The sequence below is a fragment of the Meleagris gallopavo genome, chromosome 6, assembly GCF_905368555.1.
Source record: "Meleagris gallopavo chromosome 6, MGAL_WU_HG_1.1, whole genome shotgun sequence".
NCBI lineage: Eukaryota > Metazoa > Chordata > Aves > Galliformes > Phasianidae > Meleagris > Meleagris gallopavo.
The window spans coordinates 11,147,844-11,169,368 of NC_139409.1; the positions used below are offsets into that span (position 1 = coordinate 11,147,844).

Genomic DNA, 21,525 nt, shown 5'->3' on the forward strand with positions numbered 1-21,525 from the left:
TGGGTTAGTGTAAAATTACATGACATGTCTTAATGGAAAGTATTCATTTAAGTTATATTTCAAAAGCGTCAAAATAGTAACAGAGATATTTATTTGTTTGCTTGTTTGTTTGTTAACTCCATTTTAATGGCTACATCATGGCGTGTGAAAGACTTGGCACCTGCAGTATGTCTCTGATTCCTGTTTAATTGTCCTTCTGTAGTCATGGTTCATTAATATGTTCTCTCTTGATTATGTCAGCGTTTACAACTAGGCTCCAAATCCTGCAATCCTAGAAATGCTAACAAATGCATTTTAAATAATTATGATAGTGTTTCCAGGAACCAAAACCACAATTCATGCATTACAGGAGTGGTTGAGAAAAGAACTTAGAAGCCGCCAATAATAATCACCTTGACATTAACTCTTAGTGAATTCTGTGCCTAAAGAGTTTGCTTGTACAATCTGTCATGAGTAAGGATGATCTCCTTTACTCATACTTCAAACAAATTGTTATGATGTATTGAATTTAGCATTCGGTTTCTAGAAAGCTTGGAATAAAATTGAGCTCATATCTTCTGGCAATGCTGTGCCCTAATATTTCTGAGATAATCATTTACCATGAAAAGGAAAAATCAAGTAGGAGAGTGGATAGGAACTTGCCTCTAATAGGGATTTTGGTTAGACTCTATGAGAGGAATGAACTTTGTTCCTCTAAACATGTTTCAGAAAGTAAGATGCAAGATGGCTCATAACGTGATGATTAAAAAGAAACCAAACAAATAAAGAAAAAAAAAACTTTTAAAAAATCTAGGAACTAGAAAACAATCTTTTAGACATGAATCACAAAAAGTCCTTTGTATTTCATGTAACAAAGTGAAAATTTAAAACATTGGGCTACTATGTTTGTAAGATCTTGAACAACTCTTGGTAGTAACAGTGAAGAAACACTGCAGCATTTTTCAAACCAGGTAATGCAGTTATATTGCTCAAATGTTTAAATTAATTTTACCTTAATTCAGGCTGAATGATCCTGTACTTCTCCTACATTCTAAATGCATCAAAAGGAAGTGTCTTGTTTCAGCTTTAAATAGCAAAGATAGACTACAGTGGGCAGGGTACATTTTTTGAACTTGTGACAAGATTGAACTCACATTTTCTGGCAAGCTCTTTAGCTGACTCTTGCAAAGATATTTGGACAACTAATCCAAAATAAGGTATTTAAGTAGCATCTAAGTTAATACTCGTCAGTCAGCCAGATGTTTGTGTAGATTTGTGCCTTGATAGCTATTCATTTTGATCTAAACAGTGATAAAATAATAACTTTGTAAAAATTGTAGAATAACTTAAAAAAAAAATCTTTTAAGAAGGACCTCTTTGAATTGTTCAGCTCTAGAAAGTTTCAAATTATGAATCTCCTTTAGTATTCTATAGTGGCTTTAGGATTTTTTTTTGTTTGTGTGTGTGTGGTATAAATTTTTAACAACACTGCTAAGTAAATTTTTTCAGTGGTCAATTATTCTGTCTTTTTAGACAATATTTGGATGATTTGACATTAAAAGAAACAAACAAAAAGCCTAATTTTTGTATCCATTGGAGAATATGTTTCCAGAAAATAGCTTCTGTAAGAGCTTAGATTAAATCAGAAGGATCTCTGTTGATCTCAGGGCATGCAGATCCAGTTTTAGATCACAGACTGTACGCTTACACTTGAATTAGAAGCAGCAGTCTAAGAACTTTTATTCTTTTCAAATGTCTCACAAAATAAATACATCTCCAAGCATACCCTGGAGTTCATTTCGTAGTTACTTTAGAGTCAGAAAAAGATAGTTATACTAGAATCCTTTCAAGGAATTTCTAGAGAATATATCCTGGCAAATGTATATCACTCAGCGTATGCTGCTGGGAAAGTCAGGTTTGAACTTTTATTTTTATATATATATATATATATGTTTATATATTTTTGTGTATGTGTATGTATACAATTTCATAAAGGCTTTAAAACAAAATGAAGCATTTAAATAATCTGCATTTCCCTGTCATCCTCCAATCTTTTTGCAGTGTCTCTCCCTGCATTATAGCTACATTTTTATTCTTTCGGTTTTATTTATCTACTTACATGAACTTTAATTAATAAGAAAGCAAAAACCAGAAGCTTCAGTTCTTTTCAGATGTATTACTGTCTGCCACTCTGGACAGTCTCTTTATGTTATAATCCTTCACAGTTATATCCATAGATAGACTTGACTTTAGGTTCAATCTAGTCTTTGTTGTTATTCTCTCTTTAAATTTCTTACATTTCACTGTGTTGGGGAGGAGGCCTTTTCTTTTTAGACTGAGATAATGCGATTTCAGAAATCTGTTTCATTCCTTCACATCAAAGAAGGTTCTATTTCATTCTGCATATTTTGTACTAAACAAGTCCTGCTTCTTTTTGTTGGCATTATATCTGCCTTATTTGTTAAAAGGGATATTTAATTGTACATTAAGTGGATCTTCAGTCTTTCCCATAACCTGGCTTTTCAGAAGTAATTTTCTGGCCTCCAGCATTACCATTTCCCTCACTGCTCCTTCTTTCTTTGTTCTCATCTTCCATTGTCATGAGATTAATTAAAAACAAATGGTTTTACAGTAAAGCTACTTGGTAAAGATCTTAAATTGCTTTGACATCCAATTGATATTTTTAAAACTAATCATGGGGGCCGGAAATTTATAATTTTTTTATATTCAGTATTTTTGTCCCCAGCTTCAATGAATTTTTCTGAATGCAAAGGTATTAACTATGCTAAAACCGCTTACTGATCTACACAGAATTAAGAGGCAATGATCTCCTTTAGGGGTATTTGAAGTAATATACATTTTCACTACAAATTAATGGGTAATGCTGAGTGAAAACTTAGAACTTTTAAAAATGCAGACATTGTGCTTCTTTATAATAGCAATACACTTAAAAACAGTAACAAAAACAACCAAAATGGTGAAAACCTCTGTATCTCTTAATGTTTCAGTTTTAGTTTTGACAGACACTTTCTGAATATACTGTATTGTAATATTAGAAGCAGGTGAACCTCAGAAGTCTGAAATTTTGTTTTGAATCAGAATCGTTAATTGCCATATTGGCAGTTCAAAACTTCATACTAAAAATAATTCTTTTCCATTTAATGCACTTAATCTCACCTTCTAGCTGCTCATTAATTTTACTGTCTTATAATCTCCTTCCTTTCCTGAAACTCTTATTCACCCCTATTTCATTACTTGTTTAAGCACTTAAAGTATTTCTCTTGCTGCCTTTATTCAACCTTCCATACTTCATGTTTACGTAGCTATCCTCCTTCCCTATCTACATGGTTTTTTTATTACACTATGTGAGCAACCACTGTCTTCTGTTTGAAATACTCATAATATCAATTCTTGGCACCAAGGTAAGGGCTAGTGACAGAGATTCAGTAAGATACTTGCAAAGATTTACTCCAGGGATAGAGGCCTGTGGGATCAATCCTTAAATTAAAAGAACCTGGATATTCTATTTAAATGAGTAGTCCTACATCATCTATCTGGTATAGTTTTACAGCACAGGCCTTGGCCAAACTTGAAAGTGCGCTAGTGACAGTTAATTGCACCCTGTCATCTGCAGATTCATGGAAGACAGTGTAAGGCAACAGGCAGTCATTTCTCCAGGGCGGCAGCATTTATTCCCTCATGTTAAGTACTTCTTTTCCTTCTCCTCTACTTTTTTACAGTATTGAAGACACTGTCCTGCACTTAGAGGGAGTTATTTTAATTTTTAAAATGTTATTTCATTGCTAAATGCTCATCCCCTACAGAAAATCCTATTCCCCTTCAATCAGTTTTTTCTTTTGTGAATGATTTCTTTGCTTTTCATTATGTCTGAGACATTTAGTCACTAAGGCATAACTGTACACATCTCTGAGTGCTTTGAGACAAGGGTGATAGTTTTCTAAGTGATAGTATTGGTAAATATTCAGAATACTGTGCAATCAGAGTACTGTTACTGATGCATAAGACATATACGTGGCAGGAGAACAAGGCAAGCTACAGTAGTGGAGCGATCTTCAGTTTATTAATTAAAATGGCTATAAAAACTGCTGTTAATGCTGTGGAATAGCAGTTACCAAGAAAGGAAGCTTTTACTTTTTTTTATTTTTGTTTATTAATTAGTGTGTGTGCAACAACATGAACGTAACGTGATACAGAAACACTAAATGGTAGTTTTCTTCTTGTATTAACCAGTCACTTAAAAAATATGTTCTATTGATCAGACTCCTTTCCAGGAGGCAGAATCTTTGATAAACTTTACTAGTGGGGTTATGAAGTAAAAATACTGTTGGGAGATGGACTGAAGTTTGCCTCAGCTATTTTATGTTAACAAATCCAAAGATACCATTAAAGAGACATTCTCTCTCTTGTACTGGTAATGTTGGGTTCACTACTCTGACTGGGAGCACCTGTTTTTGTCTCTGGCTTTGTTACTACAGCTGTCCTGAGTCAATGACTGGTAACAGTGTCTTTGTCAATATTTCTTTTTCTCTCCTCTGCTGATGTTTCCCATCTCAAACAGAGCAGTCTCCCTCTCTTATTGGAGAACTCTTGGAGCACTGTTGTGAAGACACCTTCCCCTCCCAATATTTTGAATTTACTACCTTTTTGTTTCCAATTTCAAGTCCCTTTTTCATTATTCCTTCTCACAAATGCAGACTGCTGCATTTACTGTACTGAAACCCACCAATTAAATCCCACAGTGTCACGCACACATTACCAAACTAACTCTGAAATTGTATCTCAGCAAGGTAAAGTGGCTAACAACGAGCTTTGTGTAGCTGTAGATTAGGTTGGCAAGCTAATAAGAAGACAGCATGTACCTTACCATATGTAAGAGATTATTCTCTTACATCATTGTCTCAAAGCTTGCTGGGGACACAGATGAACAAGTCCAAGCAAGTTCTGGGCAAGGGTTGAGAAATCCTTTGTCTGGAGAACATTGATGGACAAGTCCTGGGCAAGGGCTGTGAAATCCTTTGAGGGACACAGATGGACAAGGCCAGGGGCAACGAGAGAGAGATAAGCTGCAGCTTAATAGCCGTGAAGTGGTCTTTTGTGTGGGCTTATCTCGAGGAAGATGGCCATCTCAGGGGGTACTGACATGACTCTTGCTCAAGCACCCAGGGATGTCACGTAGGCAGGAAAAGAAGAACAGAGACAACAGATTTCTCATGAAGAAGAAGAGGTTTCTGCCATGAGAAGCCTCACAACCTGCCTCTCTCCCTCCTGGACTTGCTCTGCACTCTACCACAATGCTGAAGAAGAACAAAGGTGTCTGCCATCAGATTCCTCACTACGGAATTCCTGCATGCTGACGGATTCTCCTGAGCCTGCTACCTGAGTCCTGCTGCTTCCTCCCAGATTGGCTCTGCGACTTCTTCCTGCTACCTGCTTGCTGCCCAAGCCCGGCCACGCTGCTGCTCTCCCCGTCCCTGCTGCTTTTGCCTCGGACCTTCGAAACGTTGTGCAATGGGACCGCTGCTGGATCCTGGTGGTGACTATCCCTGCTTTACGCGATCCTTGCTTCTTTCCTATCTTTTCTATCGCCCTCCTTCCCTTCCCCGTCTCCCTGATTAGGATTTATAATAAACTGGTTGGACCAACATTGTTTCTTAATCTCACGCCGGGTATAGAGATATTGAAAGAACCTCATCTCCCTCCTATAAATTGAAGTGAGACACCATACCAACATTTTTGTCTGTTTCTTAGTATCTGTATTTTCTTTCAGATATCATTTTACATTTTTTATTTTTTTTTTTTTCCTGAGAACTCCATTCCCACGGTCATTTTCCTATATATTCTGTATTTTATCAAATAACAAAGTATTCTGTTGTACAAAACCATTCCATAGCATTTAGTTTTATCTGTCCTAACGATATTTTGATATGTAGGATTAAATTCGCAGAAATCCAGATGGATAATTGAACCTAACAGTACATTCACTTAACAGGCTTGGAGTACTGAAATTCATCTATGTGTTTCTATAGTGACACATGTAAGAGAAGATCAGCTTTCCTTTCAGCAAGTAGGGGTATGCAGCACAGTGCTTCTCTCAACACTTCCTTTATCCTGATGTTTTCATTTGGTAAGAAGTGGACATCACAGTTTTTCTTGTTAGCTTTTAGGAGAAAAACAGTGAAAAAAATAAATCTGTACTAAGTCAAGATACAAAGGAGTCCAGAAAGCCAAGGCTATGCTGATGTCAAAACTGGAGATGAGGATAGGTCTTCTGGCTATTTTTTCTACCAGTGAATGTCTCAAAAGGATGGCTTTCAGTTATTTCTATAAAAAATGACTATTTTTAATTTTTAAAAATTAAAGCTTTAACATTTTAAATGTAAAACTTAACATCCAAATTTTTTATTTGAATACAAGATTGAAAAGTCATTTTTGAAAAATCTCTTGTTTTTGTATCCCATCAGAAGAACAGTGTGCAGCAGTAAAATTTTTCTTAAATCAAGAACACAGCCCTCTCCAGAAAAAAATTAGCATGCAGGCACTGTAAATGGTCAGGAAATTAAGGTTCCAAGAAGGAATAAAGGGACAACTATCCTAGCATTAAAAATATATGTATAACCAAAGAGAGTTACATGAAAGTAGAATAAGGTTTTTGGTGCACTTTCCATATGCGTGTCTTACAAATGATGCATAGTCATAACAGTTTGCTTTCTGTTAATCAGACAATCATGTAATTGTTCTGTGCTGTGATTTTGTTTCCTTAAAATGAAAATTGTTAGAGAAAACCCTACTTCTCACTGCCCTTCCTGGATCACATAGTATTTCTGCCATTTCAGCCTCATGTTTTAATGCCATTAAAGTCAAAACTAATTTACGTGCTGAAATTTGTGTTTTGTTATGGTTGTCAAGTATATCTAAGCCTTACGATTCTGGCTACAAAGTAAGTAGATTGTCTTAGAAAAATGTAACATCAGATAAAGATGGAAGCTTCAAGATTATTCAAGCTTGTCATTTTCATGACTTAAAGCCATCAGGGCATCATATATATCAGCAAAGGGAGTACCATCCAGTAAAAATGAGTGCAAATACATGTGACTACTTATATTCTTGTTTCTACTCTTAGTTCCAATACCCTTCAGGCTACAAGTGCGCACATATTTTACAGAGTAAAATTTAGAGTTTTAGAGTATTATTTATATGTCTATAGGTATGCCCTTAGATTCCTCTAGCTACTTTAACAAAATGAATGGACATGAAGGCAACAACAAAAAGAAATTGTTCACTTCGTCATGTAAATGGGATTACAGCTGCAGTTTTTAATGGAAAAAAAGGAAAGGAAAACAATTTCACTTCACATTTTCAGAAGGAATTTGGCAGAAAATATCCAAGAGAATGAGAAAGAACATTTTGTGCATTCAATTCTTCTTTTCCTGTCTGTGTTATAAGTAAGGATGTATATTTTTCCATATTTTTATTTTCATCTTTTTCCCATTTTTCAGTTATCTAGGAAATTAAATTAAAAATGTGTACATTTCCTACTAAATAAAACAGTGTTTCTGAGTAGGAATAATTTCAGTAAGAAATTTAACTGTGAAAACCTTTGTTTCTGTGCAGGTCTTCACTTAATAGAAAACAAGTAACAAATTTTAAAAAAGCGAAACAAACATACCTTCTTTTAGCCATTTATAATAATGAATAGATGAATTATCAGTATTTCTGGTTGCTACACAGATGTTGCTTTTTCCCTCTTTTTCATTTTTTCTTTTGTGCGTGTGTTTTCAAACTCCATTTAATCTCTTATTTCATTGCAGTGCGGTTCACTCAAATAAAGCAGTAATCAGCTGGTTACAAAGCAACACACAGCTGTCTGCCAGAAGTTATGACCTAAAATATTTAATTAAACAGCATGTCTGGTTTTCAGATCACTTTTGGCTTTGCTCCATATCCAGATTCTTCATTTTCTCTAGTTTTTCTGAAGCACTGCTTTCAGCTTTCTACTGGAGAGAGCTACTAAAAGCCTGAGAAAAGAACCTGATTGTTTTGTGATTGCATAAGAGCATGCACTGAATAACTTCAGTCTTCATGTGGGTAAATATTCAAGATTACAATTCAAAAACTCTTATATAGACTATGCTTTCCCAAAATGAATAGAGAATTGGCATGAAATATTTGTGTATGATTTTTCTTAACTATCAGACAAAAAGGAAAAATAAATAGGTAGGCTATACTATTAAAAACCCTCCCATTAAAAATGTTTAAACTCCAGAGAAATGCATTAAAATGTTATATAATTGGTAATTTAAAGTATTCTTTTAGAATTTTACTGCCACAGATAATACTTCTCTTGAAAGTATCACTGGCATTCTGTAAACATTTAGGGAAATCATGATATATGACTGTAATTTACATGGTATTATGTTAAATTTTTCACTACCTGGTGACCTCTTGGATATTATTTTTACTGTAGCAACTATAACCACAAACTAGATAAAGTCTAACTAAGAAGAAAGATACAAGTGGGAATAGTCATATTTCTCTTTTAAAAGTACACAAATCTACTGTTGTATATTCAATTCATATACTGCAGATCTTTGTTTTATTCATCTGCCTATATCACAGGTACCATTGTATTGTAAATGATGAATTACTTGTGTCCATGAACATGTGTATTGTAGCTTTTGATGCAGTGACCATATGATGCTGGGAAGGCTTCTACTTTACCACATTTGACTTTGTAACAGCATGATTGATGATAGTTGCTGTTTTTTTCATCAAGTGGGTCAGTTCTGAAAGCCCGTAGGTTGCTTGGGAAAAGAGAAAGACAAGTAGCAATGATTAGATGTTTTTGCTGTCCTACTCTGAACTGCAATTTGTCCGAGTCAGTCTTTCTATGTCCTTATTTTATCCTTGATGTTTTCCATCCTCCAGAATTTTGTTTATTTCCTCTTCATTTGTCTCAGCGTTCTTGCCCTCTCCTTTTTCTATACTGTCTCCAGAAATGTCCTTGGCCCATGGGGAACTGGCTTAGGAGACTTAGGAAGGCATACAAGAACAATGCAATCTCAGCTTTTTACTTTGAAAAACGCCCATAAAGCTTTTGCTTTTCCTGCTTTTACAGAGTTAGAGCTAAGAAATAGACATATTAAAACCACACATGTAAGGACAAAATGAAAATCTAGATTTTTATATGGTAGGAATAAGCAATAAGTACATTATTTTTTCACTTTAAGCAATTTTCTTGTTCATAAATAAGAATATGCAGATCAGGCTGCAAGAATCTTTTCCTAAAGGAGAACTGTGAAAATTAAAAATATGAGATGATACTGAAGCAATAAATCAAGAAGGCACCCCCCAAAATTTACTCTGCCTCTATTACCAATGTCAGAAGACATCACAATCCTGATGGAAAAGGAAGACATCACTGGAGGGAATATATTTAGAAAATGAAACTTGATGCCAAGGGAAATTAAAAACTTCCAGGAATGTCACCGTCACAGCCATGAAGCTTAAGCCCTTCAGACAGAAACCAGAATTTCAGGCAATATGTATGCTTACAGTACTTTAATCCAACTGCATCAAATTTTCAGCATTATGATCATTGGATTTCCCAAATACATTCAGCTTTTTTTGTATGATCACGTTCAATATATACTACAGGAAAGCAAAAGAAAGCTTTAGTGAATGCAGTATTATTTTCTAAAGATGCATACATTCAGGAAAGATCATTACTTAAGTTTATTTACAGCACTCATACTCACCAGGTTCAAATAAAAAATTAAATGGATGGGAGGAGAAAACAGTAAAGGGCAATTTATCTCATAAAGATAGATTGAATAATGTTATTTGGAGATGTTTCACTTTTTTTTTTTTTTTTTTAATTCAGAGAATACCAATCAGAAAGATGTAAGAAAGAAATTTTTTTAATAGATTTGATGAAGAAAGGCATAGATGAATTTTTTAAAGGTGTCCAGCCATTGAGGAGTGGAGCATCTCTCCTAAGAGGACAAGCTGTGCTAAGAAGACAGGCTCTTCAAGGGAGGAAGGCAGATCCTCTGGCATCTACTTTGTCATATGTATATCATCCATCTGTCCAGATGTGCATTTGTTTGGCCTTGTAATGAATCTGACGTAGCCTTACATCATCATAGTAACTGCCTACTTTTCACACTAATCTTTACAAAATACTCCCTTTCCTTCTATTCTTACATTCTTTCTGCTTCCACAAAGGGAAGAAACACATAAATATGAAGAATTTCGCTCCTGGTTGAAAAGGAAAGGCAGAAGCAAGAGAAGCAGCTAGTCCTGTACAGATCTGCACAAAACAAAGTGAAGAACAATTTCCATGAGTCACATAGCGAGACAGGTCTCATTACTGGCAATTAATTACAAGCCTGAATAATTGTATCTGAGATTCAAATGGTTTGTGTTTGTTCTTCTGTTTTCCTCAATGTGACAGCCCCCAGGAATTCTCAGCACAAGGAGAATGATTGCTAAACATGGGATAAGTATCGCAAAATGTACTTTTTTGCAAGGTTAAATGAAAACAGAATTAGACCAAGTACACTTTCCTGGCATTCTGTCAGCCTTTGGGACTGAGAATTTATGCAGTGGCTGCCTTGGAACTCAATTTAGATTACCTGAAAATACAAGTGTGGTCAGTGAAGAATTCTGTCCTCAGTGAATGATCAAGAAGATTTTTTTAATGACTAAAATCTCTTAAATCTAAAATCTCTTTTAAACCTTAAAAATTTGAGATATATTTTTGGATTTCACAAGAAATTTTTGCTGAAGTGAGAAGATATCTGAATCTTGTCAATGGCTTTTGATTCACCTTTACTATTACCTGCCTGATCCTTTTTGTTGTTATGATACTATCTTGATGATGAATTTTCTTTTTATATCACATGGAGGATATAGTAGAGAATTGGTGTCAGCCTAGCATTTAACCTCTTCAAGTCACTCATTCCTATTGCCATTTCTTTCTAGATTGGTATTTATCACCGTGATATTTCATTTTGACTTCTTATCTTAAATTTCATATGAATAATCAAACACTAAATGTTATTTTCTTTAAATAACAAAACCCCTATGACATGCTGCAAGTGTGTGTCAAGTCGTGAACTCTATTTTGTAGTTAGAAACTCAGTAGTTCTTTTATGAAGGACTTTTTTCAACATAAAATGTCAATTTGTTGAAATTTAAACTTTCCACATTTCAAGTTTAAGTATAAATTTAATAAAGATGAGTTTCTCAGCTACAGATGGGAATTTCAAGCTAAAGTCATGAAAAACATTGGAAAGGAAGTTCAGAATGTCAGCAGGTAAAGCACACTGCAGAAACATGGGAATTCAACTTTTCAGTGACTATTCACTGATGTAAGCATAGAATCATTAAATCATCAAATCACAGAATGGCTTGGGTTGGAAGGGACACCAATACTCATCCAGTTCCAATCCCCCTGCTGTGGACGGAGCTGCCACCCACCAGATCAGGCTGCCCAGGCCCCATCCAACCTGGCCTTCAACACCTCCAGGGGTGGAGCATCCGAAGCTCCTATGGACAATCTATGCCAGTGCACCTTCTCAGTCAAAAACTTCTCCCTGACAATTTAAACTAAATCTTACCTCTCTTTGTTTAAAGCCATTACTCATTGTCCTTTCACTATCAAACCATGTAAAAAGTCAGTTCCCTTCCCTTTGATAAGCTCCCTTTGAGTACTGGATGTCCACAAATAAGTCTTCCCAGAGCCTTCTATTCTCCACGCTGAATAAACCCAGCTACCTCAGTCTTTCATTGTAGGAGAGGTGCTCCTGCTCTTCTCATGGCCTTCCTTTGGACCTTCTCCAACAGTTCTGGATCTTACTAGTGTTGGATTTCCAGACCTTGATGCAATACTCTAGATGGGGCATTAAAAGGGCAGAGTAGAGGGGGATAATCACCTCCCTCGCCCTACTGGCCGCTCCTTTTTTGATGCAGCCTAGTATACAGTTGGTTCTTTGCAAGCACACATTGCTGGCTTGTATCTAGCTTTTGTCCATCAAAATTTCCCATTTACTCTCTGTAGGGTTGCTACCAATGAATATTTATTCTAGTCTTCTCCAGACTCCTCCCATGTGTACGACATATTTAGGATTGCCTCGACCCATATGCAACAACTTGCATTTGACCTTGTTGAACCACATTATGCTCACATGGGCCCACTTTTCAAGCTTGTGCAGGTCCCTTTGGGTGGCATCCCTTCCTTCCATTCAATTTTACTTCTGAGCTTATTGCCATCATATTGTCACTCAATCCCAATATCCAGGTCAATGATAAACATGTTGAGGAGCACTAGTTCTGAGGCAGATTCCTCGGGGGTATCACACATCAATGACTTCCACCTTTATACAGAACTGTAGACAACAACCCTCTGCTTATGACCATCCAACTAATTCCTTATTCATCAAATAGTCCATCCTTCAAATCCATACCTTTCCAATTTAGAGATAAGAAAGTGCCATGAAGAAATCATGGTAGATGACGTTAGTTGTTCTTCCTTCATCTACTGATACTGTCACTCATCACAGAAAGCCACCAGATTGGTCAGGCATGATCCACCTCTGGTGAAGTCATGACGTTTTGCCCAGATTGCCTCTTCATTTTGCATATGCCTTAATACGGCTTCCAGGAGGATTTGTTCCATGATCTTTCCAGGTACGTATATGAAGCTCACTGGCCTGTAGTTTCCTGAGTCTTCCCTTCTTCCTTAAAAATGAGAGTGATGTTTCTCTTTTTAAGCTAAATTTTGTTATTATTCAGCAATGACGCATGAGAAGGGGTGGATTAAAAAGAGCATGGCCAGCAGGTCGAGGGAGGTGATCCTCCCTCTCTACTCTGCCCTGGTAAGGCCTCATCTGGGGTACTGTGTCCAGTTCTGGGCTCCCCGGTACAAAAAAGACAGGGATCCCTTGGAAAGAGTCCAGCGGAGGGCCACAAAGATGGTGAAGGGCCTGGAGCATCTCCCCTATGAAGAAAGGCTAAGTGGACTGGGTCTGCTTAGCCTTGAGAAAAGATGACTGACAGGGGACCTGATCCAGGTCTATAAATATCTAAGGTGTGGGGAGCAGAGTGGTGAGGCCAGATTGTTTTCAGCAGTGTATGGAGACAGAACATGGGGGAACGGTCAGAAACTGCAGCATAGGAAGTTCCACACAAATGTGCACAAGAACTTCTTTACAGTGAGGGTGACAGAGCATTGGAACGGATTGCCCAGGGAGGTTGTGGAGTCTCCTTCTGTGGAGATACCTGCCTGGAGGACCTGCCTGGACACCTACTTGTACAGCCTGGTGTAGAGAACCTGCTTTGGCAGGGGGGTTGGTCTCGATGATCTCTGGAGGTCCCTTCCAACCCCTACAATTCTGTGATTCTGTGATTCTGTGTAAATTAGTTACATTTGAGAATCAGAAAAACAGTAAAAGAATAGCAAAATCCCTTGTGCCCTACTGATACTTGCCTACTATCTTGCCTTGAAATTCTTGGCCAGAATCTTCCATCCTGCTTGTTTCACGACAGAAATGTGACAGAAATGTGTCACATTGTTCAGTTTGAAGACAATTAAATGAAGGGGATAAATAAAGTTTGGGTAAAAATTGTTCACCAGTTGGGCCAAATCTTTTTTGAACTGTCAGAACTCCATTCACCTCATTAGCAGCTGAAACTGAATGTAAAGGCACAGAGAAGCCTTTTTCAGAAAACTGTTGCATTACTGTCTCTATGTCACCATCAGTTCCATCAACTCCCTCCTACCCATTTCGTCAGAAAAAAAAAATTGTCAAAAAAAAGTGTCACAGTGGTCTTCATTTTGCTTAGGTTGAATAAATATGTCACTTTCTCTGATACAATTTAATGTTTACGTTCCACTAAATACTGTCAAGAAATAAAGACCGGAAGTACACAAAATCTTTATGTTCCTCCTATCTACAAGAAAAGTGGATGAGTATACATTAATTTCCATTCTAAAAAGTTGCCTGAAAAAAAAAAAAAATCTGTAAGCATGTATAATGATGTTTAAACCACAGCCACTTTTGTCTGAAAGCTCTTTGGGTAGGTTTGATAAGTTAAATAGACTTTTTCTAGTTTTACTCTGTGCACATATTTCCATTTAAAATGTTAAAAGAATGATAAAAGTAATACTCTATAAAAATCAAATTCACAAACAAACAAACAAACAAATAGAACTTAATTCCCTTCAACATGAATTGGTACCATTCTAGTTCCATTTAAAAATCTCTCAGTGTTTGTAAAGGCTTGAGATTAAGAAGTTTGATAAAAGCTTATGTGAGGATTAATGCAGTTTCCTGTCCATCATGTTTGGTTTTTATCATTCCCAATCTTACAATGGAAGCCAATGAAAAGACTCCAAAGCTAAGGATTATAAGAGATCAAAAATTGTCTGGGAGGATGACCAGATTGTTATCACTTTTTGCAAGATTTTTAGATTTGTTCTGAGAGAAAGAGTTTAAGTATTTTTCTGCAAAGCCAATATTTATTAAATACTTCATCAGGAAGAGATTCTTATCTCTTACAGATTAAGGAAAGGCAGGGTGAAATAGAGTACTATTCAGAAGATCTTTTTAATAATATGTATTTGAACATTTAGGAAAGAGAAAGGTGAAGAGTCATTATGAAGCAATTTGAAATATTTTTTCTTCAGCACAGAGTCTTCATATTCAAATCTCTGTTTTAGCTAACCTGATTGCAAGTTTTGCTAGTGGGCTGATTTTTAGCCAGTCTTGATACCGATCTAATAAGAGTACCTCAAATAAACTCAGATGATAAATCAGAGATAATATTTAACTAAAAATTGAACTGGCAAAAAATATCAGGAAAATCATTTGAAGAGAATTACAAAAGAAAGCCTTGATCCTCTATTGTAAAAAGTGAATTTATGGGGTAAATAATGAATTCATATGCCTATATCTCTCTAACAGAAATGATAAGTAAAAGTCTTCCTGCTGGAATGTTTTTAGGTCTTAGATCCAGTGCTGGACCTTACTAGCCCTCAGATTCAATACCTAATTCCCTGTTTTTTTAAAAAGCTTAAAACTATACGTGTCCTAGAAAATAATTGATTGTTAGTTCATTAAAAAAAAGAAAAAAAAAAAAGCAAACTGAAACAAATATAAGTTAAATAGGTGAGACAATTTTCTGTAATTGCAAATGTAAATGCCATAACCAGGAAAGGTCACTCACGAGGCAAAAATTCCCAGGTAATGCAATTCGATTTTACAGAGATTATAACCTTTCTAGGTGTGCTAAAATGGGATGAGATATTGCCCTCTGCAGTATTGTCAAATAAGTCCTTCAAGCCCTTGGAATCATCTTTTTGAATTTATCTTGTTTGATTGCCTATATGGTGAAGCAGACTCCCCAGCACCTGAGAGGTGAAATGGCTGAGAAATTCCCATGGTGATATAAAAAAGCTTCATGCGGCTCAGGTAAAATATTTAATTCTATTTAGTGAGCAGGCAGAATATATATGAATATATGATTGTATGTAAAGAACCCAAGTTCAGAATTAATTGCTAAATTTTCTTTTTAATAACAGCAAGGTAAAATTTTGGAACAAAAAATACAAAATGAAAACAACTACTCAAGTACAGAATTTAATGTAATTTAAGGTTCTGTGTTATCTTGGATAAAACCTTTAGTTCTTGATATTTGAATACAGTCACTTTGTTTACTGAAGTAATATTTAGCTGGCTCATCAACTCAGCTGCTGTTTCTGTCCCCGCCCCCAAGATTTTATGCTACTATTCTTTGTCTTTTAGCATCACACAACTGTTCCTGCATGGAAGGTGCTCTGAAACTATGAGAAACAAACAAACAAACAAACAAAAAACAAACAAACAACAGCAACAAAAAGACAGCTCCCATTTTAGTTGCCTGGTACCACAGCTGTGAGAAACAGTAATATGGGAATAGAGCCTATTAATACACAGAAATCAGGTGCAGATGAAGAATAGTTAACACAGATAACGTTCTCTCATAAATCTAGCTAAAGCAACTAAACTGAGTTGAATTTTCACACGAAAAGCAAAAGACACTTTCCTATTCACTCCTTTTCTTGCCATTTATCTCATCTGGATTTGCTAGAGCTTTTAGCTGAATCAGTTACAATAAATCTCAGCAAACAGAAAACAAATTATTTCTATTTAATATCATCCAAAAGGAGGTTATGAGTTCTTTCTCACAACTTCCAACAGTAAGCTTTTTATTTAAGGAAAGATAACAGCATAAAAAAAATATTTTATTTATAAGAACTGTTTAGAATAAGAACTTTCTAAGCCTTAAAAAAAAAAAAAAAAAAAGTGATCAAAGACTACTGTAATAGTGATCTCTGCATTTTTGCATAATAATTTTCATAATTCCTCATTAACTGTCACTAGAGCCGGAGGAAGAATAATAGACTGTATTTGATCTTGGATACATGTTGTCAATTATATTAAATCCAGATAACAGTCATAGTCAAGGTGCTTGAGTTGATGTGACCGACACTTTCTGAGTTTGGAAGCCTATCTAGAATTAGGAAAAATCCAAATATTTTGAGAAAACTCAAGAAGGTCGATCCCCCTTATTTTTTAGTACTTTTTCTTCAGACTGCACTATAGTTTCTAATTGCTGTATTTGAATTGAGGAACTGAAGTATGCTATTGAAGCTGAAAATACAAACCAAAGATGCTCATGCAAATCATGAAAATGGAAATTACTTTCTCTTCTGCAACCACTTCTATGGAATGCTCTTGGAAATTAATTATTGAGAAAGTTTGATTCTATAAGTGGGTATCAAGAAATGATGATTTTAATGGTTTAGAGTTGTCCTGGAATAACATTTTAATAGAAGATTGTCTCCTAAAAAAAAGAAGGATATTTAACTTTCCTATTTGCAACAGTGCTAACGGACAAAAGATACAGGATAATAAACTCTCTTTGTAGAAGTTGGTAATTATAAATTCCTATAACATTTCAGTAGCTAACTGAAAATGCATCAGGAGTGCACGAATTTATCTTAGGATGCTTTTAGATGTGCTCTTAGAGCTAAGCTGTAAATGTCATGTAAACAAATTCTTTCCATATGGAGACAGCAAATCTTAAAAACATTGTAAAGATGAGCAAAACCAAAATAGAATGTATGAACAACCAGCACAAAACTAGCAAACTAGAAGCAAAGGATAATAAAAACAAAACAAAAACAAAAAATCCTGACAGATAAGCTACACAGACCAATAATTCAATGACTGAAAAGACCCTTACTGACCAAAACTCAAAAGCATCCAGTTATACTTTTGAAAATAAAACCACTGAAGTCAAGTAATTATGATTCTGAGGCCCGTTTTTCATTCTTTGAATTGAAGCATGGCACTTGAGTAAATGCATGTTAGTTTTGAAATCTTAAAAAAGATCAGCATAACTGATTAATTATTTTGCAACATCTTCTGAGAAAATGGATCTGTTATCATTTATTTTTCACTGGTTACAACCATTCAATTTTTTTAATAACGAACAGAAGCAACCTTAGTTACCTTAATGAGCTGCAACACAATGTAGAACATACACAAAGCACCAATTTATCATCTATCAAAATATTTTAGATATACTTCCACAAAATTATTAGCAGCTGTACTTTTATAGATGTAATAGTCTTGGCAATTTTTAATTTTTTAATCAAACACTATGGCAAAACCTTAGAAATTAATATACTTTGGATGTACTAAGCAGAGTAAAACAAAAATGTTATTCTAAATGTATTGAGACTACTATATGCATTGATCTGTTCATTTTATCTGCGTTAAATGTTACAAATTATGTATTCTTTTCAGACTCTATCAGATACAAAGTAAAAAGTCTTAAGAAATATAAGTGTATGCTATACACAATAGCCATCTACTTTATGGACTATTTAGACACTTGGTACATAGCCTATGTAAAAATGTAAATATTTGTGTTTTATTCATTTTAACTTCAACTTTATTTGCTCTGAAGTAAATATTTCTAATACATACTAACTCGTATGTCCTGATGCAATCTTAATGTAAGCAAGCATATTTTATGCTTATTATTTGTACAAGTCAATTTGAAAAACATACGCTTGTGCCCACAGATGTTCCTACTACTCAGGTAATGAGAAGCTGCATCAGCAGAAAGAAAGAAAGATCAGAACTGAGCATTTTCAAAAGTATTACACAATGGTAAACACTGTTGCATTTTTCTTTATAAGAATGAAAATAAATTATAAACTATGCATTTCAAGTTTCATATCTAGACAGACAAGATATAGAACTCTTTCCCTACTGCAACAACAACAAAAAAAGTATGTAGAAAAATAGAATGTTCAAATTTTTCCCAGGATATTAATGCCAAAAGGGGGCTCAGGCAGGATTGCTTTTTATGTAGCCATCCTGCTAAAACTTGTTAGATTGAATGGTTAGCTTGGATGCATAAGTTGAATCTGCTAATTATTATCATTTTCATTTCTAAACTAATGGTAAATATAATAATAAACCTAATATATATAATCATAACAATATGTTTTATAAACCTAATATTACCTATAATCTAAAAATGAACAATTTTTCAGTTGTCTAATTAAATGACAGTCACAAATATAGTTTTCAAACTAGTTGTGATCCACTGCTGTTACTTAGGAATTTTTGCATTATTCAGGTTACATTCTTTGTACAGAACTTTGTTTGACTTGAAAAAAAATCCACAAAATGTCTCAAAACAAGCTTTGCAACTTATAGTCTTTGACTTCTTAAAGTGTAAATTGGAAGCCTACGGAATATGGACATGCAGTGTCACAGTGTTTCATGATTATAAAAAAAAAACTTATGTGAGTCATTTCTATGTAAGTCTCTAGTGTCCTTAACTAAAAAAAAATGGCTTTGCAGAAGAGCAAATTTGTTATACTTGAAGTAGAGACATCCCTGTGTACCTTAATTCATTAGTTACATGCCCACAGCAGCAAATTAAATATGTAATGCCTTTCTGAATTTCTTGCTACTTAGACACTAATCTATTATTGGAAACATCACAAAGTGAAAATACCCTTAGAGTTTCTAACAGTTTACCTCTGCTAATGCAGACTTGTTTTTCACTGTTATCTTAAAATTCTTAAATCCTTCTAAGACCCATTATAGACACTTCCAATATGCCAAGTGCTACAAAACAACTTTAATATGTGATACTTCCTTGCACTATCTAAGCAGTTATCAAAGGGAAAAAATATAAGGAAGAAGAAGAGCAAGTCATGCAAATAATAACAATAAATTAATCTTTCTTTTAAAATATAGATTAGACTATGCCTTTGCACTCTAGTAATCTTCATATGTTTTGAAGGTCACACTGGTATCTTATTTTGTTTTGCCTTAAACAAGTTATTCATCTTAAGGGTGAGGTTTAAAAATAATGGATTGATAGTAGTTCTACAAATCCAGATTATTGGCAGAGAACAATACTAATCAAATATATCCATTATAATTCTGCAAATATTCTTTTCAATGTGTCTGACTGTATCAAAAGTCATGATTTTGTAAGTGTACAAATGCAATCTCTAAACCCTGAAAAATAGTCCATGTTTTCTTCTACTGATAATTTCAGTCTGATATTTCTGATACCACAATGCAGAGAGTCCAGATCCCTGCAAACAGACAGGACTAAGTAGAGAATTTTGTCAATCAGATATAGTGCAGAAACCATTTCAGACAGATCTGTGTGAGAGCTGGATACGTATGGCTGGATGATTAGCTTGCATCTCCTCAATTAAGGTGATGTTAGCTATTGTTTGAATCTGGTTTGTTGTGCTATAATTTTTCAGATGTATACACTTCAAAGGCCTTTCTAAAGTAGGGGCCAATATATTAGGATTTCTTCTAATGAAACTGTAAGAAAAAGTATATATATATATATTTAAAAAAAAAAAAGTAGAAGCTGAAATTGAAATTGCAGAAAGTTTCAGAATTTTTTAGCATGTTCTACTAATGATGTTGAATTTTGTTTCTTGCAAAGTTCTTCACTTTATTAAGAATACCAATTATAATAAGAGGAAATATTGTTATCAACAAAGACAAGGTGAAAAAAATATTAAAGATTCCCCAAAAGTATAGCAAGCAATCTTTTTATCTGGAAAAGACAGAATTTGGGTCACACAAAACTATGACCCAGATGATTGGAAAACTGAACTTCAACAGTCAATAATGCATTTTGTTTTCCCACTGGTACTTGATTTCAGTCAACATGTATAGTACATGCACACAAACAGAATAGCAGTAACTATTTGAACCAAGTTTGTTTAAAGTGTTACTGTCTTTGCTGTTTGTATAGGAAATCTATATTATTGTCCTACCAGTGTCAAACATTAAAGACTGCTTACTGTTCTATTTTTACACAGACCTACAACAGTCATTTCCATATCATACATAGAGGAATAATTTGTGTGTGTTCTATGTTCTACTTAAGAAAATATTTTCTTCATTGTCATGTTTGCTTTTTTACTGCTGAGAAATGCCACATAATTAGTTGACATAGCACCTTGTATTCCCATAAGTTCTTATGTATTCCTAAATATGGTAACATCTCATAAAGAAACTAATCAGTCTGTAGAAAGGACCATGAGCCCAGGCTAACCTTCTGGGAAAACAGCTTCACAAATCAAAGTCTTTTTGATTTCAGGACAAAACACATATGCATATATTTTCTTGCATATATCAAATTATATGAAGAGCTATCCTAAAAATGAAAATTTTAGAAGAATATTACACATCTTTTTGTTTGTTTGTTTGTTTACTTGGTTTTGATTTGTTTTTCCTTCTTTAGTATCACAGGCAAAATTGGATTGTGAACATTTGTTAAGTAACTTCTCACTAAAGTCATTTTGTGAGGGATGGATTCAGGAGGTGAACATTCAATGCCCAGGGAAATTCCTGCTCAATTTAAAGAATTAGCATAAGGGCATCTGCCAATGAGCAGAAGTGTCTTTCTGTATTAGAAACTGCTTAATGGATATGAAAGTAAAAGAGGCCTGATCATTTCTTTCAAGACATGTTATCTGTGCAGAGGAATGAACGAACAGATAAATACTCATCTAATATATCCCTTGAGGGCATTCTTTACACCTTGCAAAGGAATGAAGGAAACACAGCCAGTAATATCTTCTAAATACTCAATACATCATTTAAATTTGCTCAATCTTTTTAGGAATAGTTATCTTCCAAGACCATAAAATCTGTAACATTTTTTTTGCATAGCAATGTGAAAAGTTACAGTAGTTTAAAGAAATATAAAACTATTAAAAAATATCATCACAAGAATTACTATTCCCATTATAAACATGTTTACAGATCAAATGCACTTTTATCACCTGTCATGACCAAGAGTGCTATTACGTTCAGATTTGTGCGGTATCAGAGGCAATAAAATGAACCCGATTCTAAACTCCTTACTACCTTATTTATATTATCAAAACTGATCATTCAATGTTATTAATTGAAA

The 21,525-nt window shown here is 34.7% G+C and overlaps 1 long non-coding RNA gene across 5 annotated transcripts in view; it reads left to right on the forward strand.

Moving 5' to 3' along the window:
* Positions 1-1,940: 1,940 nt before the first annotated feature.
* LOC146544075 (uncharacterized) overlaps positions 1,941-21,525 on the forward strand; it is a 78,715-nt gene continuing 59,130 nt past the window's right edge. For 2 of the 5 annotated variants that reach the window (XR_014884153.1, XR_014884157.1), the window contains exon 1: positions 4,853-5,533. This is a non-coding gene — a long non-coding RNA (uncharacterized LOC146544075). Of the gene's footprint in view, positions 5,534-21,525 lie in introns of all 5 variants that reach the window. The other 3 variants (XR_014884154.1, XR_014884155.1, XR_014884156.1) reach the window with 3 other exon arrangements.